The sequence below is a fragment of the Musca domestica genome, unplaced genomic scaffold (genome assembly GCF_030504385.1).
Source record: "Musca domestica strain aabys unplaced genomic scaffold, Musca_domestica.polishedcontigs.V.1.1 69, whole genome shotgun sequence".
Classification (NCBI taxonomy): domain Eukaryota; kingdom Metazoa; phylum Arthropoda; class Insecta; order Diptera; family Muscidae; genus Musca; species Musca domestica.
The window spans coordinates 2,209,373-2,231,345 of record NW_026712380.1 but is presented as its reverse complement, the minus strand read 5'-3'; the positions used below and the strand labels follow the sequence as shown (position 1 = coordinate 2,231,345).

Here is a 21,973-nt window from a genome sequence, read left to right as displayed (position 1 = left end):
CAATAAATCCAAGTGTGATTGACAACGGGTGACAATAACAATAATAATAATTTGTTATTGCAGCAGCTAGTTGTTGTCGTTGTTATTCTTGTTGTGATGACAACAACCACATTCGATGATGATGATGACGAAGTTTTTTGATTTGAATTTCTAAGGCTTTTGTCTGGCATTTGCATTATTATTTGCATAAAACAAATTTGATGGTAGAATGGTGGATATCAAAAATATTCGGTATTTTTTTGTATTTAAAGTGCAATTCACTATTCACTTTAATTGCATATTTTTTTTCCTTTGTTTATCTATTTATTTTTTGAATAACATTTTTAAAATTGTTTCACAAAAAATATTTTTTCTTTTCAAAAATTACTTCTTCACCGTTGAATAGCTAGGTATTTGCTTTTATTTGAACAATTTTGCACAATTTTGATTTGCTTTATATTATTCTCTTCGTTTTTTTTTCTCATAGAGATAGACGGTGCGCGACGTTCGGTGTGTTTCTTTGTATTGTGTGTAGTAGTAATGATATAGTATCACACAACACACAATAATTGGGAGCACACAAAAACCAGCAAGCAGAAGAAGAAGCAGAAGAAGAAATACAACACTCGAAAATTAAAAACACGTCACGTTTGTAAGTCGGAACATTTAGCACTGTTGTTGTGTGGTTGTAGTTGCTGTTAAGTCAGTGCCTTAGACACCGTAACCAACAGCAGCAGCTAGCTGCTAGCCAGCCATCAACAAAACAATCAAACAAACGAACACACATACACACACATGAGGAGGAGCAGCGAACCAACCAACAAACATACACACAACATTCGTTGTTGTTGTTGTTGCTGTGGTCGCAACAGTATTCCCTCGTCTGTTGGTCGTCATCGTCGAACACCAACAGCAGCAGCAACAACAAAAGGAATATCACCAAACATCAGTTGTGGAATCATACACTCACTGTAACTGTGAGTGCGAGTGTGTGTGGAAAAAGGAGAGCTCGTTGGCTGTTATTATTATTGCTTTGTAGTTTTATTTTTTTTTTTTGCTCTTAAAGGTAATAAAGTCCGCATACAAAACCCCCAAAAAGCCCGACGACTACAAATGGCAAATAACAGAAGCAAACCAAATATAATACACTTTAATAATTGATGTTGGATGGTGGTTGTCGTTTGGTTGGTTTGCTTGTCGGTTCGTTTTTGTTGGCTGGCTGACTGGCTAGCTTGACTGACTGATTTCGCTGAGCCTTCTCAATCTATAATCCTCTCCTTTGCTATGTTTATCTTCGGTAGTGTGTCGTGTCTGTATGTAGGCAATGTCGCATGATTAAGTAGATACGAGGTGTGATCAAACAAGTTAAATAGTTCTGCTAAAAACCAACTTTCAATAACCTCCACCAATATTCTTCTCGTGCAAAATATCATTTCTATGACTTTAGGCTTAAATTTCAGTATGTGTATCAGCAAACACTATTATTAAGGAGTGTAAATTGCGGATGTGAGGGGCTTAAATACTAAATCGGATAAAACATATATATTGTAGCTATATGTGTTTTATCCTACTTGACCTATTTTCACCCCAATGTAACATACTTTCTTAACTGAATTTGGTCGTATGTATCAAAAATACTTTCAATTTGATCTGATATTACACATCTGCTGGAAAATAAACGTAAAATCGGATAAAGATATATATGGGAGCTACATCCAAATCTGAAGCAATCTTTAAGAAGTTTAGCAGATGTATTTCAGGGATGTATCTGATATTTGGTTCCAAATATCATTGTTGTGGAGTGCTAGGTACTTTAATGCCAAATCGGTTGAAACATGTATATGAGAGTTATAGCTATATTTGACTCGAGTGTCACAAAATTTTCCATACTTGCTTCTTGGATCAATTTGGTCGCATTTGCGCACTTTCATCCTATTTGGGTAGTTATTACAAATTTGGTGTACAAAAAATGACAAATCGGACGAAGATATACATGACAGCTATATCTAAATTTTGTTCGATTATTATGCATTTCATTAGGTTTCATTTTCAATAGGTTCCTTTCGATCGGACACTAAATGCGACCTGTTTACAAAAATACATGGATGGACATGTGGACATGCAAAAATCGTCTCAGAGTGAGAAAATATGGAGATCATCAAAAGGAATTATGGCTCTATCTCGCTTCCTTCTCCTTGTTCTAAAAAAAAAATTGCACAACGACATGATATCCTGTGACAAAGTGGGGTATGGCAAAAAAAAAATCCGCTATAATTATTAAAATTACGAATATCGTATGATACAGTCAAATGAGGGCTATACGAAGCCATGGACCTGTATATGCTATCTGCCAGAGATGGAGGACATTCAAAGAGCCGGATCTGTTTTATTTCAATTTCAGTCTTATGAAGTGGGGTACCCATTACCAATTCCAAATGTCATATAAGACAAATTTCTGCTGAAAATGTAGATAAAATCGGCAAAATACCGAAATATCTAAGGTACCATTCCACGAAGGTGTCACCCTGTTTTTGTAATTTGCAGTTATTGGAAGTCGTACTCCATTACGAACTCGAAATACCAAATTTAATACAATTCTATCAATTCATGTGACATAAATCATCAAAATACCGAAAAAATCGTTAAGAATAATTATATGGGTGCTATACGAAAATTCGGATCCATATAGATAATGTTCCAACAGAGAAGATAATTCTTATTGCTAACACCAAATACCAACTTTGTAATAATTGCGGTAAACAATTTCATTAAAATGTCGAATAATAGCATGTGCTGGTATATGGAGGCTATACGAAGACGTAGGCCTGTATAACCAATAGTCTATCATAAGCGGTGGTATCCATTAAGAACTCCAAATGCCAAATTTTAAACCATTTCGGTAAATAGTGTAACAAAAATCATCAAAAACCCGGATATCTCCAGGTACAGTTATATGGGGTCCATACCAAAACTAGGACCTATATGGACAGTTATCGGTAAGAATGTTGCTACATACAGGGAAACACAAACTGTCAATTTACGGCCAAATTCGGTTTAAAATTTTGACTACACACCAACCAACACACCTGACACATGACGGTACAGTTATATGAAGCCTATAACTAAACTGAGCCCATATTCAATAGCAAAAATTCTACGAAGGCTGAATTTTTACCCATTATCTTTTTGGCAACTCCGAAACCAACACTCGCAGGTTTCGTGTATTGCTTCACTGTTTTTAAAATAGGTGCTCTGTTAGGAAAGTTGATCGTGTGCTTCTTCCACTTTATGATCTGCCCATATCACAGAGATTCATTTGCCTATTTGAAATGATTTTATTTACTTTATTTTACCATGGAAATAATTTTCAGACATTAAATTAGATTTTTTAATTCTAACAAATTCTAATAAAGATTTCAAGCAGTTTTCGGAATTTTATGTGTTCTTTCCCATCCTGAAAACCTTTTCTATAGCTCTTAAAAAATCACCCTTTGCACCGGAGTAAAATTTATCAAAGCGAACATATGTAACCACACGAAATTCGATCATACCTCGTATGAACCCAGGTTTGTTGTCGAATGTCGTGGTCGTAAGCGTATGTTCATACATTCCATATTCCAACATGCAACATAAAAACACAGCGACAGAATGTCAGTTAAATTTATGTTAAGTATATATTTATGTTGATGTAGGTGTGTGTATGTTTGTCGCGATGTCTGTCGAGTCCGTCTGTCTGTCTGCCAGTCAATCGGTCGCTTAGTTCTTGTTTGATTACACACAGCAAATAATTGTGGATTCGTTTTTAATTTTGTTATTTTCGACCTTCTTCCTTCCTTTGTTGTGTAGAGCCTTAATTTTTTTTTTGCGAGGACATGTGTTACCTAGTAAATGATAGGCCTAACAGTGCTGGACAAAAGTTGACACAGTAAAAATTGATTAAGGGCAAATAAAAAATTTCGAGTGTGAGTTTTGGGATCTCATTTGAAGTAAATCCCGATACATGAAATTTGGAATAATTTTAAAGCAAAATATTAAAAAAGTATAAGTAAAAATTTTAAAAATGGGTTATATTTTGTAGCAATTCTCGATTTTGTTTACGGAGCCGTTCCAAAACGTGGATCTATATTTATTTTTTTTTTGTCAGTAGGCTTTCTACATAATAATAGCTCAGAATACCAATATTTGGTGAAATGTAAATATATGACTAAAATTAAAAAAAAATTCTTGATATCGGGATTACCCTTTTATAAAATCTATACCAATAGGGGACTGTCATGTCCCAATGAAGTAATCCAAAGCTAAAATATCGAAGCTCTATAATAAATGTTGAGAAATAAATATCGAAATTTTGAGGTCTCTCTGTGTGTGGCTAAGGCAATATAAAGACCTTAGAGAAAAGTTTAACCTAAGAACTCGGTTTTGATCTACAATCGAAATATTATAAAATCCACTTGGAACTTTCGACAACCCAGACTGGCTATTGAACAGTAAACTTATAAGAAAACTTGCATCAAATTGGGAAAAAGCGCAACATTTGTAAAAAAAATAAAAAATGGATGAAAGTTTTTCATGGTACATATTAAGTAAGCAAACTTCTTTTATTCAGAGACTCATAATGAAATTTGATGTAGAACATTTCTTCCTTTGACACACTCGCCAAAATATGAAGTATTAAGGGTGATTTCGACGTAGATTGAAAATATGTTAAATTTGCAGTAAAAACAGTAAACACACAATTTTCACTCGCAGTATATAAAGTCCGCATGTAATTTGCTCTAAAACTATTGCACCTAGACGTTTCATATATTCTGAGATTTATAGTGAAATGTTATGTAGAATATTTCTTCTTTTGGCAGTTTCTGTCTAAGACGTAATCTAGTGTTACTTTCAGGTATCAATTAAAAAAAGGCCGAATGGAGATAGTTTAACAAAATTAGGAAATATTTTGGCGTTTTTTTTTCGCAACATTGATGTCAATATTTTCTCAATTCGTAATGGAAATAGTGTTTTCTTTTCATTGGTGACTTATAGTGAAATTTGATGAAGAGTATTCTTGTCATTGACGTCATCGATCTAAAATAATGCTTTGTAGGAGAATCCGCTATAAACTCATATCAAGTACGTCCTTAACCCTAAAATGCGTTTTTAATATTTATGAGTTTCTGACGTTTAAGTAAGATTTAGATTTTTCATATCTTCTGAGACCTATAGTAGAATTTTATGACAAATAATGCTGTAGAATATTTTGACCAGCAATGATCCCATTTAAGGGGAGTTTATAACCATATTCTGCAAAAAAGCACCAAAAATACCCCTTTGTTGACTCGCTTGAGGGTTAAAATTGTTTACCAAAATATTCCTTCTATTGTTATCAGCAATATTGTCGAAGACACTATATACCTAAAATGCAAGGATTCTAAAGAATCTCAATCCGAACATTTCAAAATATGTATATTTCGAGGTGTTACAAACGGAATGACAAATTTAATATACCCTCCATACTATGGTGGAGGGTATAAAAATGGGAGATATAACGACGTTTTGAAAGTTTACTACGTAAAGTAACCTATATATAGGTTATTTAGTAACCTATATATAGGTTACTATGCGTAGTGATCTTTCAAAACGTCGATATATCTCCCATTTTTATACCCTCCACCATAGTATGGATGGTATATTAAGCTTGGCATTCCGATTGTAACACCTTCAAATATACATTTTAGACCCCACAAAGTATATATGTACGTTTTTGATCAGCATAAAATTATATGCCGATTTAGCGAAGTCCGTCCGTCCGTCTATGGAAATCACTCTAGCTTCCGAACGAAATGAAGTAGATTGATAAAATTTTACTCAAATGTATGTTCTGTCTGCATGCCTTTTGGTATTGAAAATGAGCCACGTAGGTCCACGTTTTGGTATAGCCCCCATATAACGGTACCTCCCGATATTCGGTATTTTGATAATTTTAGCGACATTATTCGCCGAAATTTTTTCAAATTTGGTATTTGAAGTTCGTAACGGATAATACAGCCTATAACTGAAAATTGTCCAAACAGGTCCACGTCTTCGTATAGCCCCCATATAACGGTATCTTCCGATATTCGGTGCTTTGATGATTTAAAGCGACATTATTCACCGGAATTGCTTCAAGTTTGGTATTTGATATTCGTAATGGATGCTATAGCCTATGGCTGGAGATTGTCTGTGCAGGTCCACGTCTTCGTATAGCCCCCATATAACGGTATCTCCAGATATTCGGAATTTTGATGATTTAAGCGACACTATTCACGGGAATTGCTTCAAATTTGGTATTTGAAGTTCGTAATGGATGCTACAGCCCATGACAGAAAATTGTCCGAACAGGTCCACGTCTTCGTATAGCCCCTATATTACAGTACCTCCCGATATTCTGTCTTTTCATGATTTTAGCGACATTATTTACCGGAATTATTTCAAATTTCGTATTTGAAGTTCGTAATGGGTGCTACAGCCTATGACAAAAATTTTCGTATGCAGGTCCACGTCTTCGTATAGTCCTCATGTAGCGGGTTTAAATTATGTGGTTAAATAAGTGGTAATTAAGTTTTCGGATTTTTTTTTTTTTTTTGAAATTTTCAAGTTCCTTTCAAATGGTGTGGGGTATTAAAAGCTCGGCCGGGCTGTTGCTTTTTTACTTGTTTGTTCTACTTTCATAATGTATTGGGATTTCCCCCTATAAGTCCTGAAAAAGTCGAATTTTGTCGCACAGTGTTATAGAATGCTCTATTGAAGAACAAAAATGCAATCGGGTTTTGCAAATTTTATCTGCGGTTCTCTCTATGGCCTCAGATCGGTTCTGGAACAGAGCAGGAGTGTTCCCGGTTTTCCAAAGGTTTTTTTTTTTGATATATGTTGCCAGAGTAGTTCAAAAAGATATAACTTTCCGTTACTGAAAGGGTGTTTAAGTAACTCGGTCGTTTTAAGTTAAAACTTGTTTATTTTTCAGGTGTACCAACCTATCCATGTACATACCTAGGTAACAAAGAGAATATAACAAAAACCATGAATGACGAATGATGGAAGTTCTTTTTTGTTTTTTGCAATATGTTTTTGGTAGGTATAACATATTTAGACATTTGGCAACGAGAATTAGATATATTTGTATGTAGGTAGGTATTTAAAATAAACACGAAAATCAGTCAGCGAATAAGAGACTAAACTAATCGTGGTATAACAACAACAAACCCAATGACCAGAGCAGAGCAGCTGAACTGAGTATTTCAAACCGCGGGCTGTAAGAAGGCCTCTTCTTATCAAGCAAAACAAAAAAAAAATGACTGACAGAACAACTGACTGACTATAAAATAGCCAGCTCTAGCCAGCCAAATCACCCAAATTCATACTACCCCCTCCGCCTTGTCTTTGTCGTCGCCTTCTTTGTCGGAGGTGGTTGGTGGTGAATTTGTCAATTTGTCCGTTACCACATCTCACCTATTAGTTGGTTAGTTGGTTTGTCAGCCAGCCAGCCAGTCACTTGGTGTATTCGTTGGTTCATTTGTGTTTTTGCTTGCGAACAGCCAGCGAAACCAACCAATCAGCCAGCCATCGCAGCGTATAAAAACTCACGCTTTTGCTTTGGCTTATTTTCTGGTTACTTTTCTTCTTAAGCTTTATTATTATTATTTGTTAAATATCTGCGTTTCCGATTCGTTATGGTTTAACTGCACAAACAACTAACTGAGATGACAGCAGCAGCAGCAGATAAACACATTCACTCGCACACCCCATATATACAGACGGACGGACATACCTACCAACATACATAAATACGTATAGTAGCAACAACAATCCAATATTCAACAAAAACAACAACAACATCACTAACCAGAACAAAACAATAACTGAGAAATGAAAAAAAGTGAAATAAAACAAAATTAAATACTCGTTGTTTAGATGTCGTCGTCGTCGTCATCGTAGGTCGTCGTTGTGTGTTGTCGTCAACGACATCCTCCTCATCGGTGGCATCGCCAGTAACAACAACAACAACACCAATAACTGTAACAAAACCAGCAATAACAACAAGAACAACATCACCGTCATCATCATCGGTGTAAAAAACTACAAAAAAAAGAAGCAAAAAACGCAAAGAATAAAATGCGCTCGTCAACAGGGTTGCCATGCAGAGTGACTTTGTTGACCAAAACAAATACCAACAGGATTTTGCCGACATATTAGGGGAAATTAGACCAACTCCACCGATATGTAACATATTTTGATTAAAGTACTGAAAATCTGATAGAATTTATAGGGTTTGACAATTTATCCCAATTGTCAATAGCTGTGTCACTTTTTTAAGAGTTATAAAAAGGTATAATTACAGGAAAACCCCTAGCCGATTATAAAAGTAGAGTTAACAACATAAGGCACCTGTATCGACATTTTATAGTTTGCATCGTAAAGTAAACTAAAAAGGTGGCGAATTTCCCCCTACAAATTTATTGAACTTTTCAAATTTCGAATCCTTGCGTTTTAGGAATATAGCGTCTAGTTTTTGGTCCTTTAAAAAATGGTTAAAACTCGCAAAGTAGTCCAAATAGAGGGGGCAGACAATGGGGGCCTTTTATTGTTGAAGCCCCACACTTGATGTGAATTTATGCGGAATTCTTCTACAAAGCCTAATATTAAAAGGATGCCATCGAAGATCAATATGAGCTACACATTTTAAGGATAGGAAAAATGTATTCTTTCCTTTCAAAGTAATAACAACAACGACAACTAAAAATGGTGCACGTTAGATCGGACCGAAATTTTTATATCCTCCACCATGTTTATCATTTATCATTTCGTAAAAATTAAAATAAAAAAGTAACCGAAAACCATATTATCATTTAATGTGGTTGGAAATTGTGGTAGAAACCTTCAAAATACCGAAAATCTGAAGGTATCGGCGTTTTGATATGGCGGCTATACCTATTAGTGGACTTAAATTTAACATTGTGTGCAAGGCGAAAACTGACCTACTGAGAACCCAATTTGTCAAGTTTCACGTAATTTGCTTGGAAATTGTGGCAGACACCTTCAAAACACCGTAAATCTGGAGGTATCGTCATATGAAGGCAGTACCAATTAGTAAACTTTTAGCGAATATTTTTGCAAGGAGAGAACTGACCTACCGAGAACCCCAATCTTCAAAATGCTGAAAATCGGGAGGTACCGTTATTTGAAAGCTACATCTATGACAAATGACATCTGCAGAAACGATCATCCAGCAACATCAGCAGAAATGGTTCGAAAAGTAAAAAAGCGACTTGATCGAAACCCGCAAATAATGAAAAATGAGCTGGGGGTAAAGCCACTGAAATTGCAAAAAGTGCAAGAACTTACACCTCAGCAGAAAGAAAATGGTGAAAGTGGTGAACTGCCGAATTTGGTATTCTCCGATGAAAAAACATTCGTTGTCCAGCAGTTTGTAAACAACCAAAATGATCGTGTTTACTTGCCAAAGACGTCAACTGGAAATGTGCACCTTCGGTTGTCCACCAGAACGCAAGCGCCGGCCATGGTGATGATGTGGGCCGCTATAACAACCGATGGTCGCTCTCCCCTCGTATTATTCGACCGTGGCATCAGAATAAATGAAGAATATTATCGCGAACATATTCTGGAGGGTGTAGTAAAGACTTGGGCACGCATTTTGGCCGCAAACCTTGGACAGTCCAACAGGACTCAGCACCATCGCACTCAGCTCGCGCCACCCATGAATGGTTACCAAATGAGGTTCCTCGCGTCATTTCCAGCACACAATGGCCATCAAAATCTCCGGATACCAATCCGTTGGACTATTGTGTCTGGAGTATTTTGGAAAACAAGGTTGGCACTAAAAAATACCAAATTGTCGATCACCTCAAGCAAGCAATTCGCCGGGAATGGACCAAAATACCGCAGAGCAACATTCGGGCAGCGTGTGACGGTTTCATTGGCCGTTTGAAGGCCATAATTCGTGCCAAAGGTGACCAATTCGAACAAATCTGAACTTATTTTAGAATTTGATGCTATTACCAACATTTTTTGTTTTCATTCAATAAAATTTAAAAAAAAAAATTAAAATTATGGCGTGTGATTTTGTTGCAGTTTTTTTTAAATCAACCTGTATAATCGGCATTCCATGTTTAAGGAGAATATAGCCTACCTATAATATAAAAGGATTTTATTTCTTATTTAATAAAACTAATTCGACGATTTTACAAAAAATCCTTCCTTAAGAGCGCTTTGGAGAAAATATTAATATTTTAAAAACATCCTGCTTAAAATTTGTTAAATTCTACATTGCTGCGGGTCCTTTAAATTTGACGTCTCGACTAATATTTTTAGAAATATGCATTGCATCACGTGCTAAAGGACCTTTACGACAAATCGAATTTCAATAGAATTAGTCTTTTTTTACTAAACTACAAAGTTAGCTGACAACTTCTTCGAAGTTAACATAAGTTAATTTCGATATTTAGTTATAAAAATTAGAATTTATTTACGAGAATTTTTCATAAAAGTTTACGAATGTCCAAATTTGCTATTATCTGTGAAAAAACTCGTATTTGGAGTGCAGTTGTTGTTATTTATACATGTGGATTGATTTCAAAAATTTTTTGAACACAAATTACAATTGGATTTCGTCCCCCAAGAATATTTGCCACCAAAATACTCTCGCTGGCAACCCTGTGACTCTTCTCCTGTCTATTATGCGATTTTGTTTTTGTGATTCGGTTAAGTTGGGCTTCTTTTGCAAATGCTTTCGTGTAGTGTAAATGCGACGACAATGACTACCATAAGTGAATACATCATCTACACATCTGACTGGCTGACGGAGTGACAGACTGCCGAAATGACTAAACGACAAACAAGAGCAGAGCCCGACCAAGTGCGAGTGTAAGGCAGGCTGGCAGACAGGCGTTTATATCACCAGATCGTCGTCGCCGTCAGCCGTTTGGCCTTTTTTCTTCCATTCCTCACACATTTGATGAAAAAAAGGTTTTTGTAGCTTCTCATTTTTTTTTGGTTTGTTGCGGCGAGTTGATTGCTGTGTGACAACAGAAAATTTAGTTAGGTATGGTATGGTATGGTAGGTATGAACGAACGTATGTTTGGATGTGCAACACCAGCACCACCACCACCAACACTGTTGTTGTGTAGTACGTGTATGTAGATATGAAGGAATGTGTTTTTTTCTTCGGTGCTTTTTTTTTCGCTTGGTGTCCATCACAGTGCCGTTGAAACGAGTAACGAGTTGAAAAAAAATGTTACAGACACACATTTTTTCACTAATTTCGTTAGTTGATGCATATTTTTTCCTGTATCTTCGTGCATCGTTTTTTCAAATGCATTTGTGTAATTGTTTCGAAAAAATAAAAAACAAGTACCTAATAAAAAATGACGATTGTAATAATACAAACTAATGATTAGTTCCTATTTAGCATTTTATTATTATTTCTAAAATTTAACGGCTACTTTTTTTATATCCGTAAATAAGTAAACCCTAATTTGTTCACATTTTTTTTGGAAATTTTATAAGTTACCACTCTGATAAGGTTGGGCACTACATAATCGGAGTAGCAAAAAGTTCTAAAATGGTACTAAACTTCTAAGATGGTACCAAACTAAATTTGGTACAATTTGGTATTGGGTGAACGGAAATCTGAAATGTGGTATTAGGGTGGCACGGACATATGAAGGTGGTTTCAAAAATGCATCCTATATTTGTACGGAAAGTACTAGTAGTGTTACATTTGGTATCGGGTGAAAGGATAGAGATAAAATTCTGAAATTTGATATTAAGATTAGTTTGGAAATGCATTCTATAATTGCACGAAAAATACTGAATATGCAGAGGTTTGGAAATGCATTCTATGTTTGTACGAAAAGTACTAAATAGTACAAAATTTGGTATTGGGAAAAGAGATGGGGCTGGAGTTCTCAAATTTGGCATTGAAGTCCTTGTTCGTATCTGGAATTGAGATATATAGGTGGTTTAGGAAATGTGTACTATAATTGTACGAAAAGTACTAAATGGTACTAATTGGACATTGGTTTGAAAAGGCATTCTATATTTGTACGAAAAGTATGAAGGGTTTTGGAAATGTTCACTATAATTGTATGAAAAGTACTAAATGGTACTACTTGGGCAGTGGTTTTAAAATGCAATCCATATTTGTACAAAAAGTGCCAAATAGTACCAAATTTGGTATTGGGTTAAGGGATGGGGCTGGAATCCTGAAATTTGATATTAAGTCTCTGTTGGTATCTGGAATCGACAATTGTAAGCGGATTGGAAATGTATTCAATATTTGTACGAAAAGTACTAAATAGTACTAAATTTGGTATTAGGAGAAGCGATGGAGCTGGAAACCTCAAATTTGATATTAAAGTCTCTGTTGGTATGAGGAATTGAGATCTGGAGGTAGTTTTGGAAATATGTACTGTAATTGTACGAAAAGTACTAAATGATACTAAATTTGGAATTGGGTGATCTAAAAAACTGAAATTTGATATGAATGTCACTGTGGATGTCTGTGGTTGTTAGAAGGAGCAGGTTTTGGATATCCGTACTATTGGTGTACTAAATGGTACTAAATTCGGTAATGAGGAAAATTAAAGAACTGAAATCCTGAATTTGATATTAAGGTCTATGTTGGTATTTGGGATTGAGATATGGCGTTGATTTTGGAAGTGTGTACTTCAATTGTACAAAAAGTACTGAATGGTACTAAATTAGGTATTTGGTGAAGGGATAGTTTGCAGAATCCTCATATTTGATATTAAGGTTTCTCTTGGTACTTGGGATTGAGATATGGACGTGGTTTTGGAAATGTGTACTAATTTTATAACATTTTAAAAGATTTAAAAAAAGAGGGTATAGAACTGAAATTCTGAAGTGTCGTTCATTGTGTAATGGTTTTACTAATATCTTTCTCCATAAACTCCAAAATGAACATTCTTGAAAACTTATCGATGTAAAAGGTAAAAAATTTCTTATTTTTCTTTTCGAGAAAGGGAGCACTTGAATAAAATACCAAACCTTGAAAGTCCAAAAAGTTCAGTACGAATTTTGATTAAAAATAAAAATAAATAAAATAAAATTTAGCATCTTGAGTACTAAAAAACCTTACGCGAGAAGGAGGATTTTTAGCTGACGAAGTAGTGGGCGCTTTTTTAAATTTTTGGGGGTTGAAAAATCCGGTTCCAAAAAAATGGATAATTTAGATAACACTCCCGAACCATTCAGAATAATAGGGACTTTCATTAACTTTCAAACGATACCTAAATTATTTACGTTATTATTTACGATCCGGGTCTAACCCGGGTTTTGGACCGGTTTTCTGGGTCCGTCCCAAGAAAACTGTAAAAATGCACATCTTTGGAAAAAATTCCAAAAAAATCTAGTTTTTATTGAACTAAAGTTCTTCCTAATGTTCTTTGAAAAATTTTCACCCTCAGCAATAAAAATTGCTAACTTTTTCTATTATCATAATATTTAATTAAAAAAGCCATCTGTATAGGATTTGCAATCGCTTTTTCCAATAAAGGTTATATAATTGATTAATTTTTTGTCTTATTATTCGGGTCACATGTTGTCCACAGAATCGGGATTTTCATCCAAAAAGGCGAATAAAACTAGTAACTAAAATGCTGCAAATCAATGAAATAAAAATTTAGAGATTTCAAAAAAAAAAAAAAAATTTGCCCCACCATTGCACAAAAAAATTATCCCCAAGATAGGTAGTTGGGTAGGTATCCATATTAGAAATCAAAAGCTGTGGCAGTTAAATATTCCATCATCACTTCAGTTTCGCTTCGCTTACATGACACCTCTTCGTTTGTTCACTCATTTACACAGCTTTATAGAAGATTAGCTGCTACTTTAAATGTTGCGGACCAATTAAAGATTTTTTTAATTTTGTTATGTTCTCCTTTTTCATTCGATGTTTTTTTTTGAGATTTCTGATAATAATTTGTAACACTTTCAAATTCGATTTTACATTTACACGAACATTTGGGAAAGAACACCCACACAATGGGCAAAATTCTAATAATTAAAGGTTTTTTTAGGTTTAACATCAATATTATTTTTTAAAAATGTTTTAATTTTTTGATACATTATTTGAATATTTGTAACTATTTTCAGGAAAATTCGGCATTCAATTTATGCCGAATAAGTTTAATTAAATTATTAATAGGAACCTTTAAATATATATATATATATATATATATATATATATATATATATATATATATATATATATATATATATATTGCAAAAACACACAATTAGCTTTTTTATTTTATCCATCATTCCACCATTTACAATTTGTGTTCTATGTGCGCACTCAAAACACAACAAAGTATTTTCAAACTATTTGTTTATTTTTTGCTAATTCCAAACGAACTTGGCACAAAAAAAATCACTTTCAAAATTGCCACAAAATTTGCTTTAAATGTTGCTAAAAGTGTGTTTATTTTATTTAAAAATTGAAATTATTTATAAACATATCATAAATTACTATTATTTTCATTAAATTATTTTTCTTTGCCTTTGTTTTTGTTTTATCAAAAGAAAAAAAGCCAACACTTGTGGTAATGCTTTTTTTTTGTTCAAGTAATTGTTTTCATTTTTTAAAACACACACACACGAGTACATACATATATATCCTCTAATTTTATATTAAATTGTGGTTAAATTTGTTGTTGTTTCTTTTTTAAATTATCACCATTGAATTGAATAATTTGTATTTATATTTAATTTCTTTATTTTATTTGAATAACACAACAGAGTAGTAGTAACAAGGCGATGGCAAAAAAAAATCCGAAACACTTTGCACCACCGCAGTACACACACATTTACAATATAATACCATCGGAGAACCAGAGAAGAAACACACAAACCATATCGATGACCAAACATTCACACACACACCATACGACGACGACGACTGAAAAACAACAACAACGACGACCACGAAAAATAGCAAGTAGATGAAGCACGACGATCCAAGAAGAAAAAAAAAAGCACACAACACAAATCAAACACAACAGTAACAACTAACACACAGTGCTTTTGTGTTTGAATATTGTAGTCTATTGTTGTTTTTGCTGTTGTTGTCATCGTTGCTGTTGTTATTATTGCCCACCAATGTTGGTTGCTTGGCCGTTCGTTCGTTCATTCGTTGCTGAGTACATTGTATGATGCTGCCTGCTCACACTCTCTTGTTATGGAAAACACAACAAGAAAAACAAAACAAAAAAGAAAGAAACACACAAACACCTACCCGAAATACCGACAACATTACCGACCGACCGATGTCAACAACGAGACAGACGTTGCAAATCTACAATTCATACCTAAATACTTTAATAAGTGCCGATGATGATGACGATGGCGATGTTGAAAAAAAAAATACACAATTTTATTTTATTTAGTTGTAGTAATGACGCAAAAAATTGTTTAAAAAACAAATCCACACAAAACCACACGGTTTCATGCTCTCAGGGCAACTGAAAATAAGCTCTCTTTACCAATGCCGTTATAATATGAAAACAATTTTTTCACAGCAGCAGCAGCTTCGGCTGCCCAGTGCTGCGTCGTCGTCGCCGTCGTTGGGTGCTGCTGCAACGATTTTTGTTTTGAAACAGACAAACAAACAAGCGAACGAACGGACAGACAGAGAGACAGACGGACGGACGAACGAACGAGTAAACGAACATATCAACAACAAAACTATGACAGCCGAGAAGAGCCTGCTGAACACAATAAACGAATGAAGTAGAACAACAACAACGACAACAAGTACAACACTGCAAATCATCGTAACACAAGAACAAAAACAAAATGTGTGCGAACTGCTACAAAAACGAGAAGACAACAAAAGTAGCAGCATAAACATAAACACATCTCCTTCAATCATTGGCAACAGTGTTGCTAACAGATTCAATGATAAAAATCGCAAATCGTGTAAAATTGGCAAACTCAATTGTATACTAACGATAGTAGGACACATGAAACATAAATAAACCCGCTCATGATAAATCTGATTGAATATATCCGGATTAAACAAATAAATCCTAATGAAAAGGTTAATCCGAATAAAAAATTGCATTTAAACATGTAAAATAATAATTATAGTTCACTGTGTTGAGCTTTAAAATTGAATTACAAAAAGGCTATTTTGAAAATAATAGCAATAAAAATAAATGTATAAATAGGAAAAAGTGTATTAGGCGCTATAGGTTAGGTTCCCAAGTCCAATGTGGAAAAAAAAACTTTTTTATATATAGTGGGTTTTTTTCCATAATATTGATGCATGTGTCTGCTGTACAAAGTATTTCAAAACTTTGTTCGATAACCCAAAAATGCATTAAATGAAAGCGAGTTAAGATGGCATATATTGACAGTTAAGTTGGTGAGGGTTGGCAAAATCTTGCAGTGAAAAAATTAGTTGAGATAAATGTCGAATCAAATCGAAATAGAGGGATATTAACATATAGCTCGGTGTATGCCAAGCAATTGTTAAAGGTGTTTTAGGCACGAGCTTAGGAGAAGCATGTGTTAATTTTTCAGCAAAAACATCGTCGCATAAAAACGATCCAGATTATCCAAATTAAACGATCCAGAGATAGTAACTGGGGATTTATGGGGGTAGGGCCAATTGAATCCAAAGCCGTTCAGAAGAGCCAAGGCATAAAAAAGCTCATCAATCTCGGTCAAATGTGAGGTTTTGCTACCGATTTCTTCGACAGCAATGTTGTGAAGCAAAAAGGGACACTACATTGAACATACAAGGTGAGATAAAAAAACTGTAAACTTAAATTTTATTGAATGAAAGCAAAAAATACCAGAAATAAAGTCAAATTTTAGAATAAGTTTAGATTTGTTCGATTTAATCAACTTTGGCTCGAATGGCCTTCAAACGGCCAAAGAAACCGTCACAAGCTGCACGAACGTTGCTCTGCGGTATTTTGGCTCATTCTCGACGAAGCGCTTGCTTGAGGTGATCGACACTTTGGTATTTTTTAGTGCCAACCTTGCTTTCCAAAATACTCCAGACACAACAGTCTAACGGATTGGTATTCGGAGATTTTGGTGGCCATTGTGCGCTGGAAGTGAAGCGAGGAACCTCATTTTGTAACCATTCCTGGGTGACGTGTGCTGAGTGCGATTGTGTTGAGTCCTGTTGGAATGTCCAAGGTCTCCAGAATATTTTCGCGATAATATTCGGCTTTTATTCTCATGCCGCGATCGATTAATACGAGTGAAGAGCGACCATCGGCTGTTATGGCTGCTCACGCCATCACCATGGCCGGCGATTGAGTTCTGGTGGCCAACCAAACGGAAGGTGCACATTTTCAGCTGACCTCTTTGGCAAGTAATCACGATCATTTTGTTTGTTTACAAACTGCTGGATAACGAATGTTTTTTCATCGGAGAAACCCAAATGCGGCTTTCACTACTGTCAGCCAAGCGAAGCAACTCTTTAGTTCTCTTGAGTCTATTTTCTTTCTGTTGCTGTGTAAGTTCTTGCACTTTTTGGAATTTCAATGGCTTTACCCCCAAGCTCATTTTTCAATATTTGCCGAATGGAATAGTGGGATATGTTTAGCTCACGAGCCATTTTTCGGCCACTGCGACGCGGGTTTCGATCAAGTCGCTTCTTTACTTTTCGAACGATTTCTGCTTATGTTGCTGTTTTCTTGAGTCCACATCCTAGACGTCGGGCTACGCTACCAGTTTAACGGTGACGAGCAATGGTACGAGACACCAAAGATTTATTCACATTTAAATGCTGGAGTGCTCTAACGATAGCCACATGTGGTTTTCCAGCCAAATATAAAGAAATCACACTATCACGCTTGAATTCCATCACGAATAAGTTTTTTTCTGGAAAATTCTCATCAAAATGCTTTTGAACGCTTGTAAACAATATAATGAGCTGTCACTGGAATAAGTGGGAAATGACAGCAGTCTGAAGTTGATTGCAGTCTTTTCATCTCACCCTGCATATGATAATAATTTTCTCTGAAACTATGAAAATCCTAGACTCTTTCTAAATGAACAGAAATGTTATGTCGCTTTCTGAAAAAAGACCTACAAATGGCTAAGAAAAGTTTATCAGAAAAATTGGGAAATCTTTTCGATATTTTTTTTTTGCCAAATTGTTGTAACTATTTTCTTGATATGTAAGGGACATATACTTTCTTTGATGACTTGTAATGAAATTTGATGAAGAATATTTTTGAATTTAATGTGAATCTTCTAATAGAATACTTTGTAGGAAAATGAGTGATTGACTGACTTAAGTGGTATGGTTTAGACTTTTGATGTATACTGGGACCTATGGTTTTTTTGACTTTCTACGATTCCGTTTAGAGTTTTTGACCATATTCTCGAAAAAGTGACTCGCTTGAGAGTAAAAAATTGTGACCAAAAATATCGACAGAAGACACTGTACAACTAGAATTCAAGAATTCCGAATCCATAATAATTTCTAATTTCATTTCTAATACTTATTCTCATGTCTTTCGATTCGGTTTTTTAAAGGAGTAATAATCATTTAAAGTAGAAAAAACGTTACAGAGTACAAAAAGCGCCAAAATGGCATCACTGCTTTCAATCACCATTGCAATGAAATGGCTTTTTTCGCGTTAAAACCAAATGAACGAAACGATTCTCCATCAATATTTTACACACTCGAATAAAATTCCGATTTGAAAAGAACAAAAACGAGAAAAATTTGTGAGTGGCGCCCACATTTTGCCCCGAGTGTATGTTTTGTGCCTTAAAGGTTAATAAAATCAAATAATGTTGTTTCGATTTATTGAGCTTTAATCCTTATTCTTCTGGGTAGGTATGTATGTAGAAAGAATAAGTTTTCGGATGAAATTTATATTTGGATGAAAAAAAAAGTCGAGCGAAAAATACTTCGTGTGTTTATTAGCAAGCGATACACCAACAAAGAAACATAAGAACTCCACCACACTCTGTTGCAGCAATGGCAGTTGTTTTTGTTTGGTGCAGAGAGTGAGAGTATGGGCAGAGAGCAACGCAACAGCAACATAACGTCGTCTCTTAAACTCTTTAATAATATTTATAATGATTTAACAGATGTTTGTTTTTTTTTTTGGTTTCGTGCACACAAATAATAACCACTCGAAGAGGGTGCACACACGACACTCGCTACAACGACAACAACCAACCAACCACAACAACAATGGATATTATCAATCTATCCGTTTGTTATAGTTTTTTTGCCATTTCGGAAGTACACTGGGGTAAGCAAATCATACGAGAAACAAAAAAGTAGTAAGTAGTAAAAAAGAAAGAAAATGCCTCCAGCAGCGTTGGCAACAGCAGCAGAAAAGGCTACGCAACAACAACAACAAATCCTGTAAAATTAACTAACATAAATCTTGTCTTGTTTGTTTAATTCATAATAGGCGCACAGAACGCACAAGAGAGCAAAAGTTTGCCTGCACTCTGACAGTCAGCCAGGCAGCCAGCCAGTTAGCCAGAATGCATGCACCACAAACACACATCGTTCGTTTGTTGTGCGCGAACACATACACACCCACCCACAAATCATGGCAGCAACAACAAACCGAGCAACGAGGAGACTCGTCGAAATGAGACAACGAGTGAGTAAGTAAACTTTATCAAATAATTATGAAAGCCAACAACAAACAAAGAGCGAGAGAGTTGAAATGAGTGAGTGAAACAAAGAGAGCGCATAACTGAATTTCTCATGACTGGCATGACTAAAACATGGTAAACAAACACAGCTAGATATACCTAACTACCGAAATAAAAACGTTTAGTATCCAACAATCATATGTTCGGTTGGAGCAGGCCACAGTGTCGTGTGCTCGTGTGTGTGTGTGTGTGCATGACTATTCGTCTGAACAACAGGGATGGGGAAAGTAAATTAGAATGGGGAAATAATGCCTGTCGTTGTCGTGCAAGTGCCATGTGTATTTTTAGGGTCGTCTGCAAATTCAATTAAAATGGTGAGGTAGTAGAAGAGATTTTTCTTTCAACTCTGAGCTTTCTTTCGTTTGGACATCGGACGAGAGAAAGAAGAAAGTGCAGCAGTAGGGTAGTGAAAGGAATTATTCTTAAGATAATTTGATTTTTAAGGAATTTTTGTGATTAAAAAACAATTAGGTCAAGGTTAGTTTGATAAACAATAGGGTTGCCAAATTGGCAAAAGAATGAAGTGCAATGAAATAAAATGATATGTTTAGAATGAAATTAGGAAAAATTAGATTGTTGGCAAAGTTTTTAAAATGAAATAGGCTACAGCTAGGCGAGGTCGACCATGAAATGCCCTATTCGACTACAACTGCAGATAGTTAAAGTCCAAAAATGTATCGCACCTGAATATATTTATAGTCGACAAAAGTATTTCATTTTCATACTTCATCTGATACAGATAAAAATATTTGTATGGACAAGAATATCGAAAATTTATATCCAATTTTATGCGGAATAATAAATTCCGTAATCATCTCAGGTATCTGGTTCAGGGAAATTATAAAGGAACGCTGACTTGTTTCGCAAGTTACGACAGATAAAAGTATTTCAAAATTGTGACCCTTTGTTGTGGTTGAGATACCAGAAGTGGTTCACAGATGTATATCATTTTCACCGCAGATCTTTTGTTAGCAAAAATGTTTGTGTGTGTGAATTTTGAAGAGAGTAGGACTCTTATTCCGCTTTCTTTGAGCGTTTTGTTTTTCAAAATGTTGAACCCTATTTGGGGGAGGTAGGAGAAGAAATAATCCGATCTCCACCATCTTTAAAGTAGATCTTGTGTTGATGGAAATATTGAGATCTACCAAGTCTCGGATGTTAATTTCGAGTGTTATTAGCCGCATGGATATTCAAATTTTTTACCCTTTGTGGGGCAGGTACCAGAAGGTGTAGACCGATATATCCCAACTTCACAACAGATCTTGTGTTAGTAGAAATAATGAGATGTGTGAAATATGAAGAGAACCGGATCATTATTTCGGATTTTATAATCTTTTTGGTAATTCAATACTTTGACCCTTTGTGGGAGAGGTACCAGACGAAAAGGTTCGATTTCTACCATCTTTATAACAGATCTTGTACTGATGGAACTATTGAGATGTACCAAGTCTGAATGGAATCGGATGTTAATTTCGCGTTTTATTAGCTTCTTGGGTATTCAAAATTTTGACCCTTTGTGGTGGAGGTACCAGAAGGAGTGGATCGATATCTACCATCTTCAAACCAGACCATGGGTTAGTGGAGGTAATGGAACGTGCGAAGTTTGAAGAGAACCAGATGCTTATTTCGGATGTAATGATCGTTTTGGTTATTCAAAAGTTTGACCCTTTATAGGGGACGTACCAGAAGAAATGGTTCGATCTCTACCATCTTTATAATAGATCTTGGACTGATGGAAATATTGAGATGTACCAAGTTTGAATGGAATCGGATGTTAATTTAGCGTTGTATGAGCTTCATGGATTTTCAAAATGTTGACCCTTTATGGATTCGTAACAGAAGGAGTATTCCGACATATCCCATCTTCACAGCAGATCTTATATTAGAAGAAATAATGAGATGTGTGAAATATGAAGAGAACCAGATGCTTATTTCGGAATTTATATTCGTTTTGGTTATTCAAAACTTTGACCCTTTGTGGGGGAGGTACCAGAAGGAATGGTCCGATCTATTTCATATTTACAACATATATTTTGTTGATAGAAATATTGGGATGTGTCAAATCTGAATGGAATCGGAGGTTAATTTTGCGTTTTATTTGCTTCCTGGATATTAAAAATTTTGACCCTTTGTGGGGCAGGTACCAGAAGGAGTGGACCGATACATTCCATTTTCACACCAGACCCTGGGTTAATAAAAACTATTGTGATATGTGTGATTGGAAGGCAATCGGACTTTTACATCGCATTTTAAAAAAGTTATAACTATTCAAAATGGTGA

General features: G+C 35.2%; 1 protein-coding gene across 5 annotated transcripts in view; it reads right to left on the bottom strand.

Moving 5' to 3' along the window:
• Positions 1-21,973, bottom strand: part of LOC101898175 (serine/threonine-protein kinase tousled-like 2) — a 330,300-nt gene that overhangs the window by 23,025 nt on the left and 285,302 nt on the right. Inside the window, exon 1 of one of the 5 annotated variants that reach the window (XM_059129797.1) lies at positions 15,352-15,491. The exons of 2 other annotated variants lie outside the window; for them this stretch is intronic. The gene's annotated coding sequence lies outside the window, so the exon portion shown is untranslated. Of the gene's footprint in view, positions 1-367; positions 1,101-15,278; positions 15,321-15,351; positions 15,492-21,973 lie in introns of those variants that run through there. 2 more of the 5 variants (XM_059129798.1, XM_059129796.1) reach the window with 2 other exon arrangements.